This window comes from Hylaeus anthracinus, unplaced genomic scaffold, assembly GCF_026225885.1.
Source record: "Hylaeus anthracinus isolate JK02 unplaced genomic scaffold, UHH_iyHylAnth1.0_haploid 4, whole genome shotgun sequence".
In the NCBI taxonomy this organism is placed as follows: Eukaryota; Metazoa; Arthropoda; class Insecta; order Hymenoptera; family Colletidae; genus Hylaeus; species Hylaeus anthracinus.
In genome coordinates this window covers 7265080-7282882 of record NW_026535289.1, presented here as the reverse complement: position 1 = coordinate 7282882, position 17803 = coordinate 7265080, and the positions used below count along the sequence as shown (strand labels likewise).

Here is a 17803-nt window from a genome sequence, read left to right as displayed (position 1 = left end):
CGACGCACGTGTCGTAAAAGAGAACCTCTCCTGATACTAGTTCGTCAGAAGAGGAAATACCTTTCGGTCGGCCATTTCTTTCCGTGTAAAAGTTAATCTTGATCCGACGCGACGCATTGTCCTCGGGCGATGGTGATTACGCGTCCACGAGGTGCAAATTACTCGGCCACTACACGCCATTTTCTGCCCTGTAACGTAGTCCCTGTCTGCTTGGGGACGAGCGAAAAAATGGCTGAATGATCGGCCAGTGTAAATCACCTGCGATGAAAGGATCCATTGGCTCGAAAAGAAGTGAGGAGCATTTATATTGTATGTTGTCTTCGCTTTGATTTCTTATCCTTCGGGCCTTCTCTTTGTTTCTAAAATTTTAGAAATTTTACGATTCGAGGGAAGTGAAGCAAGAATCGAGACTACTTGTGTACTTGTATCGCCAATATTTCGGGTGATCGATGACTCACGGTTTGGTCTATCTACCAAAAGAGGTACCAGAGCCTTCGATATGAGAACCTCGGTTATCCAAGCGGTCTACCCTTCGATACAGTCACCAGTTCGAACTACCATTTATTCTGCCACGGTCTACGCTACAGGTAATTCTCCAAGTAAAAATTAATCTCGATCCGCTCAAAGCATTGTCCTCGGGCGAAGGTGATTACGCGTGCAAGAGGTGCAAATTATCCGGGCACTACAACGGACTATACGCCATTTTCCGCTGTGTAACGCAGCCCCTTGTCCGTTTCCAGACTAGCGAAAAAATGGGTAAATTATTGGCCGTTGTAAATCACCGGCGATGAAAGGATAACTCCTGACCGCGTAATGACAGTAAATTTATTCGAGTTCCCTCGTTAGCGGCGATATTTTCATATTCCTTGAATTACACGGATCTCCACGAAAACGGTTCTTTCTTGGTCCGTTGGACGTGGATAAATTATCGTCACCTCACGGATCCGCTGGCCGTGTTGGGGTTAGCCTGGGTCCACGTGTTGGTGGGTGTCTCGTGTGATTCTTCTCCGGACACGGGCTCCCCTGGATCGGGTTTCGTAATCTCACGCGTGTACACGACCTTTCATCGTACCTTTCTCCGCGGCATGATTAACGACGTCGTTTTATGGTTGGACAAGAGCGTTCCGACGTTTTGGGACATCAGCCGTGCGATTCTTCCGGCGAAAAGGGAATAGCTTGTACATACCTCTGAAGTAGAACGCGGGAGGGGGAAATGATTTATTTATGAGGGAACAAATGGATGACGACAAATATTTGTTGGAATGCAGAGGAAACGAATTCGAAGCACAATGTTACAGGCGGATTTCTGAAACTGACCTTTGCAGTAATTAGTATCTACAGTCAGTGTAATAAGTATTCGTACAGCAAGTAATTAAGAATAAATGGTTCCTGTACGAATACTTATTACACTGACTGTAGCTGAACAAGAATTCCGTTGAAAAAGATAACTTTTTTATGCTTCTCTAATTTCGTTTGTACATTTAAGTGAGGAAAATAATAAATCTTTTCTTCCAAAAGTTAGATCGAGGAACCTCGAAGACAATTGGATCGGTCGCTCCATACCCAGCGCCCCATGTAACGCGATTTTTCTTCCATTAAGAAGACAAAGTTTGCTTTCAAGCGCGTAATGCAACAGCCCATCCCGGCCCCCGGAACACAATTCGCAGGCAATCCCATGAAATTATTCTATTTACTACCCCGTTATTAATTCAGCGTTATTCACCGAATACAATGATGGGCCGCATAAACGCTTCTGCTTGGTGGCTCTACTGAACTAAGTAATCAATCCACTTCACCATGAAACGTTTCCATTCGTGTCGTCAAACGGGCGTCGCTACCCCTCGAGGGTCTCGTCTGCGGCGCGACGGTGAAATTTGCGCGCATTTCACCGACAATTCCGCCGCGTTACAGCCGCTGCCCCGCCGAAAGAGCGTGAAAGTAGAAGGAAAGCAAAAAGGAACGAAAACCCGGGAGAAAGGTGGATAGATGACTGGGCGGAGGGGATCGGGAACGGTGGCGGGAAAACAGGAAAGGCAGGAGAAACGAAAGAAAAGAAAGGACTTCAAACAGTCGCTGCATAATGCATCGGCTGGCTGGCGCAGTATCCAGCCGTTTCTTCCCGCACAACCCTTCGAAATAAAAAGCTTTTCCGCCTAAAGGCTAACTTTCGCCGGCAGGTACGAGCGCCACCCTCCACGGCGGTACTTACGCGATGGAACCACTCGTTAGGCAACGACTCAATGGAGGCGCACGTATATCTTGAGGGCTCGCGCGAAGGGAGTGCGCCGTCAGAGGGTTACCGCGGGTATTAGGACGATGTGCACATCGGTGCGAGCGCGCGAACGTGACTCCGGTGCCTTTGAACCACCCCCCACGACCTCCTCCGTCGACCGTATTTGCATCGTGTAATCATCGATAATTACGCCAGAATGACGAGCCAGTTCTTGCGATACGCTCGTTTCCCCCTGCGACGTATCATTTTGTCATTATACGCAGCCGTGCGTCATTGCACCCTGGCGTTCTCTGTCACTGGTACGGGATTTTGTTGGCGAAATTGTGCCAGGATAATTAGCAACTCCGCAAAGAGAAAAGATGAAATAACTCTTAATCCCTCTGAGCTATATTCATTCGTTCCTACACGAGTAATACTCACGAAAGGTATCCTATCGACTGGGCTCGATAACGTAGAACAATCAAGGCAACATGCCGAATAATAATTAAATTAAAGCAAAAGCAACCGTACCCTCCCCTCATCTACCCCGGCGAGTGATCCGATATCAGATAAGACTGACGACGGAATCGTCATCGGAAGGACAAAGAACTGTCGATCGATCGAATCTGAATGGAAACTGATCACGGGATCGGGAAGTTACCATTGTTGAACAGTATAGTTGAACCGTTCAATATCATCTCGGGGCAATCCGACGTATTTCACGCGGAACAATACGTGGCCCACGGGCCGTGCATTATACATTTCGCTGCATCTCGTCCGCGCGAAGGGTTAATATTTCACGGCGCTCATAAAAGCTTCAAGGTAAAGAATATCTTGCAGCGGTATCAGAAAGTAGAGCTAGGCCTGGGGTGAAACGGGCGACGGCGTGGTCCCACGTTCGGTGCTCTCATTCGTGCTCCCGGGGGTCAGTGTCGGCGAACAAGGGTCGGGGACAAGGGTGAGGCTGCGCGTAATCTAATTTGCTGGCACTCCGTTGCAGTGTTACCGGTTGGAACCGATGTACGCTATCTCTGACGTTCTCCTTCCACCCCCGGATACATCGTTCCAGGGTCGCGTAGACCCGATTTTCGAGTGCAACGCATTAATAGGTGCGGTACACTGACACATAATACGGGCGTCCATGCGAAGGAGCCGATGTACAGCGCACGCTCATTTAAACCTTCATAAAGCAACTACCCCACTTCTTCCGCCGCGTCCTAGCCAAGTGCTGGAACCCCGCGGCTCCGAGGGTGGCTCACTCCCACCCTATCACCGCGGAACGTGCTTTCTACACGATTCTCGCATTACCACACTGATCTTCCATGTTTTGCCCGGTCTGCTATTAGTTAACGAGCTATCAAAACATTCCGCGTATTTATCGTTTGCGAGTAGTCGGCTCTTTCCATGTCGCGAAGGGTAGCCATTGTAACGTGCGATAGGGGAGAACCATTTAGGTATACATTGTCTTGACTTTGTTTTCTCATCCGTCGAGTCCTCCTCTTGTTTTTCCATGGAATTTCGTAAGTTTGGCATCTCGAAGGAGGAAGATGAAGGTATTGGGAAAAAAGAAGGCGAGAAGATCTGACCTCACCATTTTCACAATATTTTATTACTTGCATTCGAGGTTCTTATAAATATTTAGGAAATTCACGCTTAATAAGTAAAACCCATTGCCGAGCGGCGATGGATAACGTTGCAGTCGATATGTTAATTACGACGAGCTATTCACGCGAACTCTATGTTGTTGACTCTATCGAGATTCGTAAATGGATATTTACTTGAAACGCGACGAATCGTAAAAACAAGCGTTCCTCGAGAGCGGATAATAAATATCTACCGGGAGGTAAACGCAAATAGACGTATTAAATATTACCGAACTGTTGCAGAGATGCAAAGCATCGTTTTTCTCTGGTTCAATACCTCCCCCATTATGCGACGCGCGTAACAACGTAATTTGAATAACTACCCTAATAAACGTCTCACGCGGAGAAAAATGATACCTAACGTGCGAACGGTAGAAGAGTAACGCGAAGCTTTTTTCCACTACGACGAGGCGAGGGAGGCTAACACCAGGGCCGGTTTCACTGAGAGTACTCAAACAAAAAAGAAATAAGACAAAATTTGTGGGAGAAGCTCTAAACTAAAGTCGAGTACCGCTCGGAAGGTCTTGGCTTAGAGCTGTACCTTATTGAAGTCACCATTCATTATCTGTTATTTTATTTGATCTCTTTAAAAATATCAATGGAAGACAGTTTTACTTTCATTTAAAAATAAATTAAAAAATAATAGACTCAGCCGCGTAGTGACTGCTGACTGTAACTGTATTCTCAATTTGAATCATGAATAAGGGGTGCACGGAATGGAAGCGGGGACGCTAGAATGTCTAACGCCAACCCTGACGACGTCGACGGTTCGTCGCATTTCCTCGAGTATCGAGTTACTTCACGAAAGAACTCTGAGAATTCTCATGTCCATTAGCGTGGAATTTCTCTTATAAATATAAATAAGCGCGTCGCGACGGGAAAGCGCCGATGAGAAAATGAGATGCTACCCGCCCCTGCAGCCAATGGCCCGTGGGACCCCCAAGTGAATGAATAAATTATCGGGACGCGACACTGACGTTCGATTACTAACAACGTACGAAATTCGCCAATTATACAGGATGCATTACCAATCATAGTACGATCAGGGTAGGAATGATTCTTCATGTGCGAACAAATTCGAACAAATTGGAAACATAGAATGAAAATTAGAAAAAAGGACGATTAAAGTTTCAATTAACATTGTGTTCGAAAATAACACTTTAGCTAATACATGCGTTTCTTGTAAGCAGTGAGAGGGAGGGAGAATTTTTTATTTGTTTTCGTCAGGAAATACCCCCTTTCTGGGGACACCCTGTATTTGCGAACGTTGAACGTGCTTTTGCATTAACGGATGACTAATGGCAGCCGTGTCAACTCGCTCTCGATCGTGACGAGGCGTCGTTTTTCCGACAGAGAGCCCGGCGTCGCGATGTTTGCATCGGTTCCCCGTCGACGCGTGCATCGTAACAAAAATTGTCCAGAGTGATTTCGCTGAAACATTCCCGCGGCCTTTTGAATTTCCTTTTTTCGCGAAATGTCAACCTGGACGCGGCGAAAGGGTGGAAAAGGGCGAAAGGTGTGGATGCGCGTGAATAGAAATGGGCCATGAATTGTCAATGTCAGTGTTGTTTCGGGATTCCTAACGAGACTTCGTATAATTTAGCAGCGTTCTAGGCTCGAAAGAAACTTCTATTGTCTGACAAATTTGTAATAAATTATTCCAACGGTAGCTTAATACCACTTGAAAATAGTATTAAATGAATCTTGCAAACGAGTGTAGGTTTTACTCATATTATGGTTCAACTACACCGGCTATAAACTCGCAACAACGCAAGAGATTTTATTCCTTTTATCTTCTGTTTAATAAAGGATTATGTTCTCTGAAAATTCATGATCTGGAAAAAATTGAAAGCAAGACATATTATTCTACGCGTTGTACGGGATAATAAAAGAAAAATATCCTCTTTCATGGATGTTTTCTCGATTCATCGCAAGGATCCACTCTTAATCGGATAACTTATTATCGCGACTATCAATGCATTGAAATTCATAATTCACTCGTAATCGCATCCTATAATTCAGATGTTAGCTGTATAGGAATAAAAACTGGCTCCATCTTTTCAAACGCTATCGACGGTGTATCGAGGATTTACGCTTAATCGCATAATTGAATGAAATTCGTGGCGGCAAATTCATAGTTCGCTCCTAATCTCCGTGGCTTCATTCATGGCAAGTCGAGCGCGATCGAATTCGAGAGGGGAGGGGGCTCTAAAAACAGGGCGCATAAAAGCATTCGGAATCCTATAGGTCGGCCACCATTGCGCCTCTCAACGTCCGAAAAATAGACCCGATATATTTTTGCTCCCTCGGAGAACGGCAGTAACCCTTCGATGGAACCCCGACGTTATGGCGGGTACCTTCGTTCTTGAGATGGGTCTACGCTGTGTCCTGAGGGATTACTAGACGTCCCTACCAGCTACTATTCGCGAATGTATTGAATATAAAAGTAGCCAAGTAGACAGTACCCTGAAATAACATACTGCTCCTCGGTACATAAAGGAGGGACGTAGTTTCGGGTGCCTACAACCCCTCTAGAGTTCGGTGTAAACGAATAATAACCACGAATTACTTCGGGACCCCTCGATGGTTTCCTACAGCCGAGAAAATATGTACACCATTTGGATTCCTTCCACGGCTGCCCGGGTGCATCGCCGCGAACAGATTTTCAGAGGGTGAGACACCAATGGGAGGGTACGATTGCTTTTTACGTTGATAGTTATGATTGCGAGTGGCAACACGGAATTATAGCTAGCTAAACAACACCCATGGACATTTTTCTTACTTCCTTGTAATAGAATAACTGGTTCAAGTCGTCATGTGTTCTTTGTGTCGTGCTGAATGAACCTTGTTCCGATATTTTTCCGGATAAACCATTCTGAACTAATTTTATTTTAGTAAAATCAGTTTTCAAACAACAACGTTTTAACAAGAGTGTGCTTCGATAAACAACTCCAAATCTGCAATATCGATTGCAAACCACGAGACACAATATCAACGAGCAACAATTACACGCGACAAATTACGATTTAGTAACCTTTAGAAGCCTGATTTTCCAAATTAAATTAAACAAAAATATCAATGTATTTACGAGTATTATGTGAACAATTTTGACAGCTGACGTTTATTCTTTTAATTTTTCTTCAAAACAACATTATCCAATATAACGTACATACAGTCAAATATTAAAAGCAAGCCAATTGCAAGTATACAACTCGATTTAAAAGTCCGGTATCAAATTTGACACTCAGGGCAGTTAAGGTTTAAACGTACACGTAAAATAAACGAAAGGCCTACGACAAAGATTACGTATAGTTGGGTGTGGTATGCAACAATGCTCGTCGCGTTGCATTGTTTTGCTCGCGCTAACAATGCAAACCTTGAGTTAGTTATCGTCGTTGATAAGTGGCATCCGTTACTCCGTGGGTTTATGGCAATTTGAAACATTAATTGCAGATTAAACAGAGGTCGCAGGTATACTATGCCGAGGTAATTATGCCGCGGTAATCTCCGGCTGACCAACCGCTCACTATGCCTGAGCCAATCCTAAACGTTGCATTGGTTTCGCCGTGCATCCATGCGTTGTTGATGTGGACTGCTCGAGTGTGTACACACGCGCGGGACGCTCGTGTACGAGTGTCGAACACACGAACGATTTGCCGTACGTGATTGACAGTACACACGTGCCAAGGTAATGGACATTGACGTTTGCACCAATTGCCAACGTAAAATCGTAAACTGTCGTCGGCCGTGTCTGGCCGTGACAACATGAACCTTGACGCTGGATTTAGGACCGTCTGGGGCTACTATACGAAATCAGAGACGTCAGTCAAAATTGAATCGATGAGCGCCGTTCGTCTATATTCGAATGACGCTACTTCCGTTTTTTTTTTACGAGTCCTCGATAACGTGTGCGGAAGGTTTCATTATAATACAATTTCGTCCACTTTCAGAAATAATTTTCCCTAGTTTGATTCCTTCGTCGTTGAAGAATTGTAAAGTGAAAGTAGACAAAGAGACTTCAATCCGCTAGAAAATAAGCAAAATTAGAAGGAGAAAGGAAAATTTCTCCGGCGGAAAATTTCTATTTGCGTCAACTCAGGAACAGTTTTCAGACACCGGTAGCGATAACAGGCGGCATCATTGACGCGTCCTTCGAAAATTGCGTTCCTATCGACGACAAGGTGTTTACCGTTCACGATACACCTACCAGTGTTTTTTCACCGGGTATCCGGAGTACGACGCGCACCTGACTGGAGCGAGATTACGGAAACGAGGTGTCTCAAACGACATCCCGTATTAACGAATTCCATTACGGGAACAGTTATGGCGCAGTGTTATCGTTACTGATGAGCTCGGGGAACGACGGCACGTATTACGACCTCTTGGCGACTTCCACCTTTGCCTTCGCCCACTTAAGAGCCTCAAAAAGGTCTCCTCCTGCCGGAAAGCTCAGCGCCTCTCTGAATTCATAAACACCGATGAAATTATCCATCGAGAATGCACTTAGATTAAATCTGCGATTGAAATAAGTTAGAAGGCGTCGATGAAATCTTCGCCGTGTCACGCGACGTTGAGACGCTCTCCGTCGACGAAATTATTTAAAGAATATCGGAGGAGGAAGGTCGCGGAGCAATAATCGAAGGCATCTCGCGCCTAGTTTTAAAATTGTACTCGTTAGAAGGCAAGAGGTTACTCGTTAAGAAGCTACTCGTTAAGAAAGTTAACGTGCAACAAGTTTTACGAGTGGTCCAAAATGAAAAATGATGATTAGGTTCGAGTTTGTAGCATTTCTACTTTCAGAAATAACTTTGTCTTCAACATCCTTAGAATTCTAGAAAATCGAGACTGTCAACAGACGACAGTGACTCGAACTGAAGAAACATGAACAGCGAGTGGGAACGAGTCCTCCCCGGGAATTCGAGCACCATATTTCATCGATGTTGAAGAGATTCACCCCGCCGCGAAATTATCTGTTTAATAAAGAGACCGAATCGGGCGTCTGGAGGCACCAGCCCGTTGCAAATATTCGCCGTGTCTGAAATCTCTGCGAAGACACGGAGAAACGTGGAACATTCCGAGCGGGGAGTCTGGAGAGATCCCCTCCGCGAGTTCACGGTTCGTAAACGCAATAGAATCCACGCATTCTCGATAAAGAGCGAAAGAACGCGAGCGAGATTAACCGGGCGACGCCGTTGGGGTGTTCTCCACCCGTGATTCCAGAACACAGCGGAGTTCACCCCGCTATGCCACCAGGAAGATAACATTTAGCCTGGGCCCCAGAAATATTCTAATCCGCCCTTTTCCTGACGTTACTCGTCTCGTCCCGTGCCATGGCAGCTGACGGCAGCTCACAAAAGTTCTCCCCCTATCTACTCTCTCTCTCTCTCTCTCTATGCTTCCTCTCGTCCTCCTACCCCCACAGTTTCTTCCCTCGTGCACTCTCTTCATGGTCACCCCAGACTCACTGCCGCCCGGATGTAGCTTTCGATGTAAGCACTCTTTTTAACGCAAGTTATATAAATTGAATGAAAGTGAAATTCAACCATTTCTCCAAACCTAATATAACATAGTGGAATTGCCATTATATGTGCTCCAATATCATTACGATATCATTTTCAGGCCATGCGCCCTCTATCTACTGAACTACGTTTGAATTTCGAAATATTACGAATAAACTGGGAATGAATTACAATAAATAAAGTACCTCGAAGCAAAGCCCCCATACAATTGAACAAACTACTACGTATTCATAATTACACTCACGATTTAAAGTGAAACAGACTAATGACTACTCGGAATGGTACTTTACCTAGCGCTGGCTTCGACTTGGCCCAGGCCATTCTCTCCACTGGTCTGTGTTTCTCTTTCCTTCTGCTACGTCAGCTGAAGCGTTACGCATCGAGGCACGGTCCGTCCGGCCAACTCTCTCGCCTTGCTGAGCAACAATGAGGGGATTTATTTTATAAACACGGGATATCCCCCGCGAGGTATTGTGCTCACAGACTGGAGAAGAGAAAATGGGTGAAAACGGCCAGAGGGGTAGGTGAGTGGCTGAATGGAGAGAACGACGGTTCCCGTGACTCACGTGCCACTTCACGGATCGCTCGTCTTTCGTGAGCAACTCGGCCGCGATGGAGCACTCTTTTAAGCACCCGGGCAACCGATCCGGGGATAATCCCATTTTGGTAAGATCGCCGCTCGATCAAAGGTGAAGAGATTACTCATTTTTTGAGCCACTCGGCGCGACCCTTTACTGAGAAAGGTAGCGGTAATCTCGTTTGATGAAAACCGGAGATGAACTACGTTTATTTACCTGCTCGCTCTGCTTATCTAACGTCTTCGCTACGAAATTAAGGGTACGCGAAATGAGGTGAAATGAATACTTTTATTGCGTTCTCGAATCTTTTGAACAAAGCAAAGAAAACATCGTTCTATTTCTATTTGTAAAAATAGAGTCAAGTAAAAATAGAATAAAATTCAAAACCTGTGAGCTTGTTCGTATTAATTAAATGGAGAGTTAGGTAAGAGCCTAAAAGACCACATGAGAAGTTTCCTCAACTGCGCCTAGCGTGCCATAAAAGAACTGCTCTCTTCAGGGACATACCAAGGTGGAACGCGAAGATTTGGAATTCTGAGAGTAACTTTCCCAAAAGATTAATCCCCGAGACGCTCCATATTAAATCGCACGAATTACGATGAATGCGCAAACCGATGGAAACTCCATTTACGATAACCTCATTTCCTAGTTTCTTCCCAGTTTCTTCAGATTTGCATGGAGAGAATAAAACTCGAATCAACGAAATTGCTAAAGCCGTTTCGAACAACACGTACAGAGTAACGGTCCGACGTTTCTTGAATACATTGTCCCCGAATGATCAAGGTTACCTGCTGAACTCGCACGGGGGCGGTTTAGCCACAGCGGTGCCGCTCGAAACTCGAAAGCTTAATTCTGTCCGACGATAATCTCATTTTGGCGAGACCAGCGCCCTACACGGGGATGGCCGAGGTCGTAGTTTTTCAGGAGCAACGCCAGCTTGGGTCTCTGGGACCCGTCCCACTTCCGGCGCGTGCCAAATGAAACGCTGTGGACGTGCACGGTCACGGACGACCGCAAGCGTGAAAAATCGCTCAGCTTTACAGCCAGGAGGATAGTCGAACGATCGAGCCGGGCATCAGCTTCCAAGTGTCGTTAGTCGTGTTGTAGATCGGATGTAATAAAGCATTGCTCCAGTTTAACTAACTGTAACACTTTATTTAGGACGTGGCAACTGGGGATTGCCACTAGGGATGGCCGGGATAGTGTCAACACCTGTGAAACGTAGTGCGTTATTTTCGAAAATGTGGAAGGCATCGATTTTTCAAATGAAAATCTAACGTCCATTGACAGCGTACGAAGAGTAATGGATACGTTTACTATCTAAATGATGCGAAAATTGTTTTATCGTGCCATCCAATTCGGTTTGCAAACTTTAATTTTGCCGACAAAACTTATGTGGTCCAATATTTCGGAAGCTATTAGGTCATCCACACACGAAGCTACTCAAAAGAAGTTGAGAAAAAGTAATCGTGAGATGTTTTTCTATATTTAAAATTTTTAAAGATCGCATTACCATCTAAGTTATTATCGACCACTTCTCCTAGTTTTGTAATCCTTTCACAATCTAAAATTAAACTAACCAACATTCTCAAACTTTATAAGTGTAACATCATTAGTAATCGTGCTAAACTCTTATATTCCAATCAAATCGGTTCATAAAAGTTGTAGACAGTATTTCACCCAACAAGGTTCCCCCACGGATCGATTGTGGATCATTCGATCGTAATTAACGCGGTAAAACTGATCTTCAATTGATCCCGTTTCCGTTTCCATCAGAACGCTGGTTTTTTAATTGACGAACGCGTCTCTGTGAATGTCTCAGAGAGACGCGACCGGATATCGAACGGCTGGTCTACTTTAACAGCGAGAAAAGATTCTGCGGATGACACGGAAAGAGAACGATTATTAAGTTGTCAGGAAAACTGAACCACTATGGCCGTGTCCACTTTCCGTGCTGTCCGCCGACGATCTCATTGAAATCGTCCGGATAACCGTAATCAAAAAGTATCACAGACCCTAGTGCTGGTCGTGGGTAAGGACAGACCGTGACGGGTCGAGGCATAAACGCGAACGTTGCAGATAATGTAAGTCATCGCAAAGGACATTAACCATACCGTGAACTCTACGTTTACATATCTCGGATATTTCATGGAATTTGTTAAATTATCGAAGGAAAACTACGACTGCAGAGGAATATGTACAGACGCTTTCAGAACTTGATTTACCGAATGAAAAGTTCAGAATTGTGCAGTATTTTCCGAGATACTCCGATACTGCGCTCAATCTATTTCCAGCAGAACCTGTGAACAAGCTAAAGGAACCCACGTCAAGTAGAGGAAGAATAGAAACCTGTTCACCACGTTCATTTCCAATTGCTAAAGTACCATTTACCTTGGAAGAGTAATTCCCTCCCCAACAATACAATGACAGGTTTCTCGTGCGATTTATCTAACCAGCAATAACTTCCGCGGCGCTTTGGCGGTTCTCATTACCAAATCGCCAACGTGGTTCGATATTTCATAGGTCGAATCGCAACCGTGATTGTGCCATCGAAATGGTCCTTCTGGCCTATCGAAGAACAAACCCATTTGTCTTCCGGAGAAGTCACCTCGGCCTTTCCCGACCCATACGTCCCTGATAAATATTTCAATTGCACCCGACCCGAGATACGGCGAAATAATACCGTCGTGGCCCGTGTTTTCCGCATTCCCGAACTTTTTACCTCCCACGGCTTCGTATTTCATCGTTCGACGACGTGAACCAAGGCCGACTTTACGCGGAAGCGAACTGTGCGCTGCGAGGAGACACCTCTAACTTGATTTCAATAAATACGATAAAAAGGGAAACTGGAACAAATAAGTGGAGAAAACACGGCTTATCCTTTTAGAGCAACTTTTCAAACTGATACTGCAGCGACTGATGTAATTGTTAACTAGCTTCCTGACTTGGAAGAAGAAATTTACTAGAGTTGTGCTTGTCATCTTACATCATGACCTTCCTGCTCAATTTTTAGGAAGAATTCTGTCAGATAAACCCCAATCTCATCGATTCCTACAGATTTATTAGTATGTCTAGCTCAAATTAAAAGTTGCATCGGGTATTAGTGATTCTAGCGTCGGACCTGGGCCTGGTAAGCTGCACCGCCACTCTGGGTAGCGAATACAATGCTCTGGAAAGACGAAAATCGGAAAGCAACGAGAGAGAAAAGAGGGGGCGCGAGGCGTCGAGGGTAGGTCCCCCCTGGATCGTTAATAATAATTACGAATTACCGTGTTGGTCTAAAACCCCCAGCGGGAATTGAAATCGCCGCAAATATAAAGTTATGGCGAGGATTTATAACGGACTGCGCGTCTGAACGCCGCGATTCCGCGAGGCGTAAATTGCTCGCTCGCGAAAGAAATCCCGTAGTTAAGCATGCCGCTGAAAATTATATCGGCTGTGACGCGTTATCCGTAGTTACGACTTTTGAACGTTCAGCAGACGGGATTTCTCCAAGAACGGATAAAAGGACAAAGGTAGTTTCAAGGCGCAAGCATCCGACGTTGAAACTATTTACTGATCTCGCGACAATTTAATGTGGTGAGGGAACTACTTGCAAATCGTACGTTCAATAAATCTTGCAGTAATTGTGTAACAAAAAATAGAGTGAACGTATTGGTTTGTCCGGAAACTCCATGCCGATTTTTAGTAGGTGGTACAGGTCTAAATATATCGGAATAGTTCAAAACAAATAACATGTGAATATCCCTTAAAAGGTGGAAAGGTTGTGTTCGAACTTTTTGAGTAACCAAATATTAGCTTCAACCATCTTAAACTACGATAGGACACCTACTGTCCGAAGACAGTGAAATTTAATTGAGCCATTTTCAAAGTACAGAAACTATGTCGACGGAAAAAGTAGCAGTTACAACAAGAGAATAGGAAAATGTAGGAAGAGTGATGCAATAACGCCTTTAAAGAATGTTTACCTCAAGTGGAATATTTTCTTACCCGACTCAGGGTTGCCACGCACACGGAGAGGAAGAGGGTAAGTCGCGAAACCGTAGATTTCCCTGCTTTGTCTGAGTGAGTGAGCAGGAAACGATCGTGGCTCGTTTTACCCACCGCGGACGTTGTCTGGGGCAATACTTTTTAATCCGACAATCAGCGAAATGAAACAAACCCCTTACTCTTGGCTGGCCGTTTCGTTTTAACGTCTACAATTTCCAGCGATGACATTTCCAGCAAGTGTACAACGGATGCAAATAGATGGAGTTACGGTTTTATGGGACAGGGTTATGGCGGAAGTTAGTGGCCGACGCGCTGGAAAACATTCGTCGTCGTCGAGAACGTGAGCATTCGTTACGTGTTACAAGTTGTAAGCGGGACGCGGATACGACCGATTAAAAATTGGAGAACCGAAGAGGGAGATAGGTCGAGTGCGAATTCGTTTCGGATCGCATCGTGGCAAGGGGTGGACTCGAAAGAATACGAGTCGATATTTTAAAAAGAAATCCAAGATTTTTCTTTACCAAAAAGTACCAAGAGTCATCAATTTCTCACCTTGTTCTTCACTATGCTACAAATAACTGGTACTTGGAGTACAGAAATCGAATTGCATTCGTCGTAAAGATCTGAAGCATGTACTACTGTACGTGCGCGAAAAGAATGCCATAAACTCCACCCGTGGGATGCGCCACAGCGGCCATTTAAATCAGCCAGGGGTCTCGTGCGGCTAGTAGTAGCGTCTATGTAGTAGCATGGCTAGTAGTAGCGTCTATATAGTAGCATAGCTAGGTAGCTGTGTACTATTTAGTAACGTGTCCGTGAGACAAGGTACTGCGCCCACCAGTCGGCAACGTTTCTTGTGACCGCAAACGTGCACGAAGGTGACAAGACATGCTCGCTGAATACAATTGGTTAACCTCACGGGGAGGGGTTTACGACACTTTTCTCGCACGCTCGTAATAGATCAGGTCTCTTGAACCGAGCTGTGGCAAGCTGGAGCACTCTTTATCGCTCACGACGAGGTCAAAAGAAAGACTGAGAGCATTTCCCCCACCCTATGTCCACTAGCACCGTAATGTAAATTTGTAAGGCGAGACTGATGATGTTCCACGGGCATTCACTGCCACTGTTGCTCTCTAAAGCGTGACTTAGCGCTCTTTCACAGACTCCACGTGTGCTCCCGAAAAAATACCCCGACGAGCTGAATAGACGTCGGATAAAAATCAACAGCGATCCACGTGGCAGCAATGTATAGATTATGTTTCGCAGAGGTAGAGATAATGTTGTCATTTAACAGCGCGATTATTAAAAATTTCCCTTTACTTATCGACTTACCCTCGTATATCCTCGAGCGTCCGCTTCGTCGAATCTCCGAGTGGAACCAATTATTCCGTGGTGCACCAGTTGCAGTCGAAACTTCCACCGTCGCGTGACGAAAGTTCTCGGCTGCTGGGAACTCCCGCCGGGAAATTCTTGGCCCGCGAATTCTTCGACTTTCCGTCCCCTTTCCTTGCGAAACTCCACGCTGGGGATTCTTTTCCAATTTTCCTTCATCGAAAGCCATTGGTCTTCACTGTTGTGCTAGAAAAAGAAAAGAAGAGGCGGATGTTTAATCGCGGAGTAGAGAAAATCGAGGCACGACCTTCGCGATACATTCATTTGAGAAAATTCGCGGATCTATGCAACTTCATCTTTTAAAAATGAAATAGCAGGCGATAACTTGAAGCCACCCCCTTTTCAGCTAGTCCGCAATATATTTCAATCCAAATAATATCCGTGGCATGGACATCCCGTTTTTAACCGATTCCAGGTGAAAACGTATCGAACGTCGACGACGTGACACGTTCGCGGAAGATCTCGCAAACTCTCGCCAGCACGTCAGTTAATTGAATAATTAAGCCTAGTCGGGTGTGAAGGATAGATAGATGCTTTCGGGTTAGCTAATTGTGGTGTCGTAAATAATAGAGACGATCCACCGTGTTGCAGTTCACCACCATCGCTGGAAAAGGGTGGCGGAGTTGGTCGACGTAGGTACCACAGGAGTTGCGGGTGGTGTGGGGGAGGAGCGTGGCGGTGGGAGGAGCGTTGAGTGCTCCCTGAATAAACAAATACCGAAAGCGTACTCATTATTTACGACGGTACCGCGTTGCGGGGTCCGCTGCGGACGCCTGACGGACAGGCTCGGTCGGTTATATATCCGGTTGCGGTATAAATGGGGGTGATTTTCGGTAGAAACTGGCCACCCCCGAACTCGCGGCGGCGCGCGATGAATAACGAAAATTTCTGCGCCCTGGGAGCTACTCGTTGCGAATTTTTCCGATACACGGTTTCATCGGCCGTAAAATTCGGCGGGAACTCGCGTTCATTTTTTCCCCGCCTCTTTCTCTTCGTTATGCGCCCCTGAGCACGCCGCGCACCGCCAGCGATATTAAATGGGTGATGGATTCCGGAGAGCTGTCTGTAAAATCTGGGCCGTCCATTTGCTTTAACAATTCAGTTAAAGAGGATTACTCTCTCGGTTTATTACTTCGACGGCATTAAGGCGAGGGGGGTCGCCCCTTCGTTGGTAAAATGAGGGAACGTGTGTTTTCGAGACTTTTCATAGGAGCTCCAAACTTTGCATCATTGGATGGAAATGCTTAATCCACGATGGGGTTTAATTCAGGTTCAAGGAGGAATTAGAAAGTATTATGAATAAAGGGAATATAAATTGATGGAATAACGAATGAAATGGAAAAAGTGACTTAAATTAAAAAATAAATGCACTCAAGTAATGTATCCAAGAGAATGTTCCATTACAGTATGACGAAAAAAGGTACCGTGGTGTAAAAAGAAAATACCTGTACACATCCCGCAACTTTACGCCGTGTATGTGTTTGAACAGGAATATGCATTAGGATTTTTCGACAGCTATCTGGGAACACGTCTCAGTGAAGCAATCACTTTAAACTGATATTTCATGTGTACTTTATGTTCAAACGAAACGAACCAATAATGTTTGTTTAAAAAATGTTTGACTTTATCTATTTCAAAAGTGCGCGCCAATATCGAGCATGGTAGCAGCTCGCGAAACATACCAGATATCGACGATTAAAGACTTCGGTATAAAAATCATAATCTTCAAAGAAAAAAAGCAAAGACTGAAATATAGATACAATTAATAAGAATAAAAAACAGTGGCACCACATCTCATTTAATATAGCGTCTATTTTCTATACCGTGTTTCGTTTGAAGCATTCAGAGTGATCCAGTGATCGAGACGCGTCGCTAAGGAAATTTGCAACATTCACGAGCCGCTTTTTGCTCGGCGCGAAATTATTCAATCGCACTAATAGGATTACAAGTCAAGTGAGCCGGTCGCTTTGAATGACGAGAGTCATTAGAGAAACGCGCAGGTTATCGATTAAAATATTGCCAGTCGTATATCCCCGATCTGACAGCGAAATTATGAGATCGCGTCCGACGAGAAATTTGGACGCTGAGGGCTATATAATGTTCGAACCCGTTCTAGTTTTGGCCTGTCTGTTATCTCCGCGGTCAGCTTTGCCAAATTATATTCCCTGTTTTTCCTTTCATTCCTTCATACGTCGCGCGGAGCAGAGGTGTTCGACGATTGAATCGATTGAATTCGAAAATTTGATCGTCGCAAAACACGGAAAGTCCATTACCAATTTTCGAATCGTATTTCTATCGAGGCGTATGCGGAATATAAATACATTTTCCTCCTGATATCTGTATCGATAGAACGCGCGGATACGAGATACACGGCTATCGCCAATTTCACGAACGTCGACAGAACACGACGGGGAAACGCGAAAAATTCAACATCACTTATCAGATTCTCCTGTCTGTGAATAATTTGCG

The 17803-nt window shown here is 45.0% G+C and overlaps 1 long non-coding RNA gene across 1 annotated transcript in view; it reads right to left on the bottom strand.

Moving 5' to 3' along the window:
- LOC128894626 (uncharacterized) overlaps positions 1-17803 on the bottom strand; it is a 77931-nt gene that overhangs the window by 33701 nt on the left and 26427 nt on the right. The window contains exon 3 of the long non-coding RNA XR_008461605.1: positions 15275-15520. This is a non-coding gene — a long non-coding RNA (uncharacterized LOC128894626). The remainder of the gene's footprint in view (positions 1-15274; positions 15521-17803) is intronic.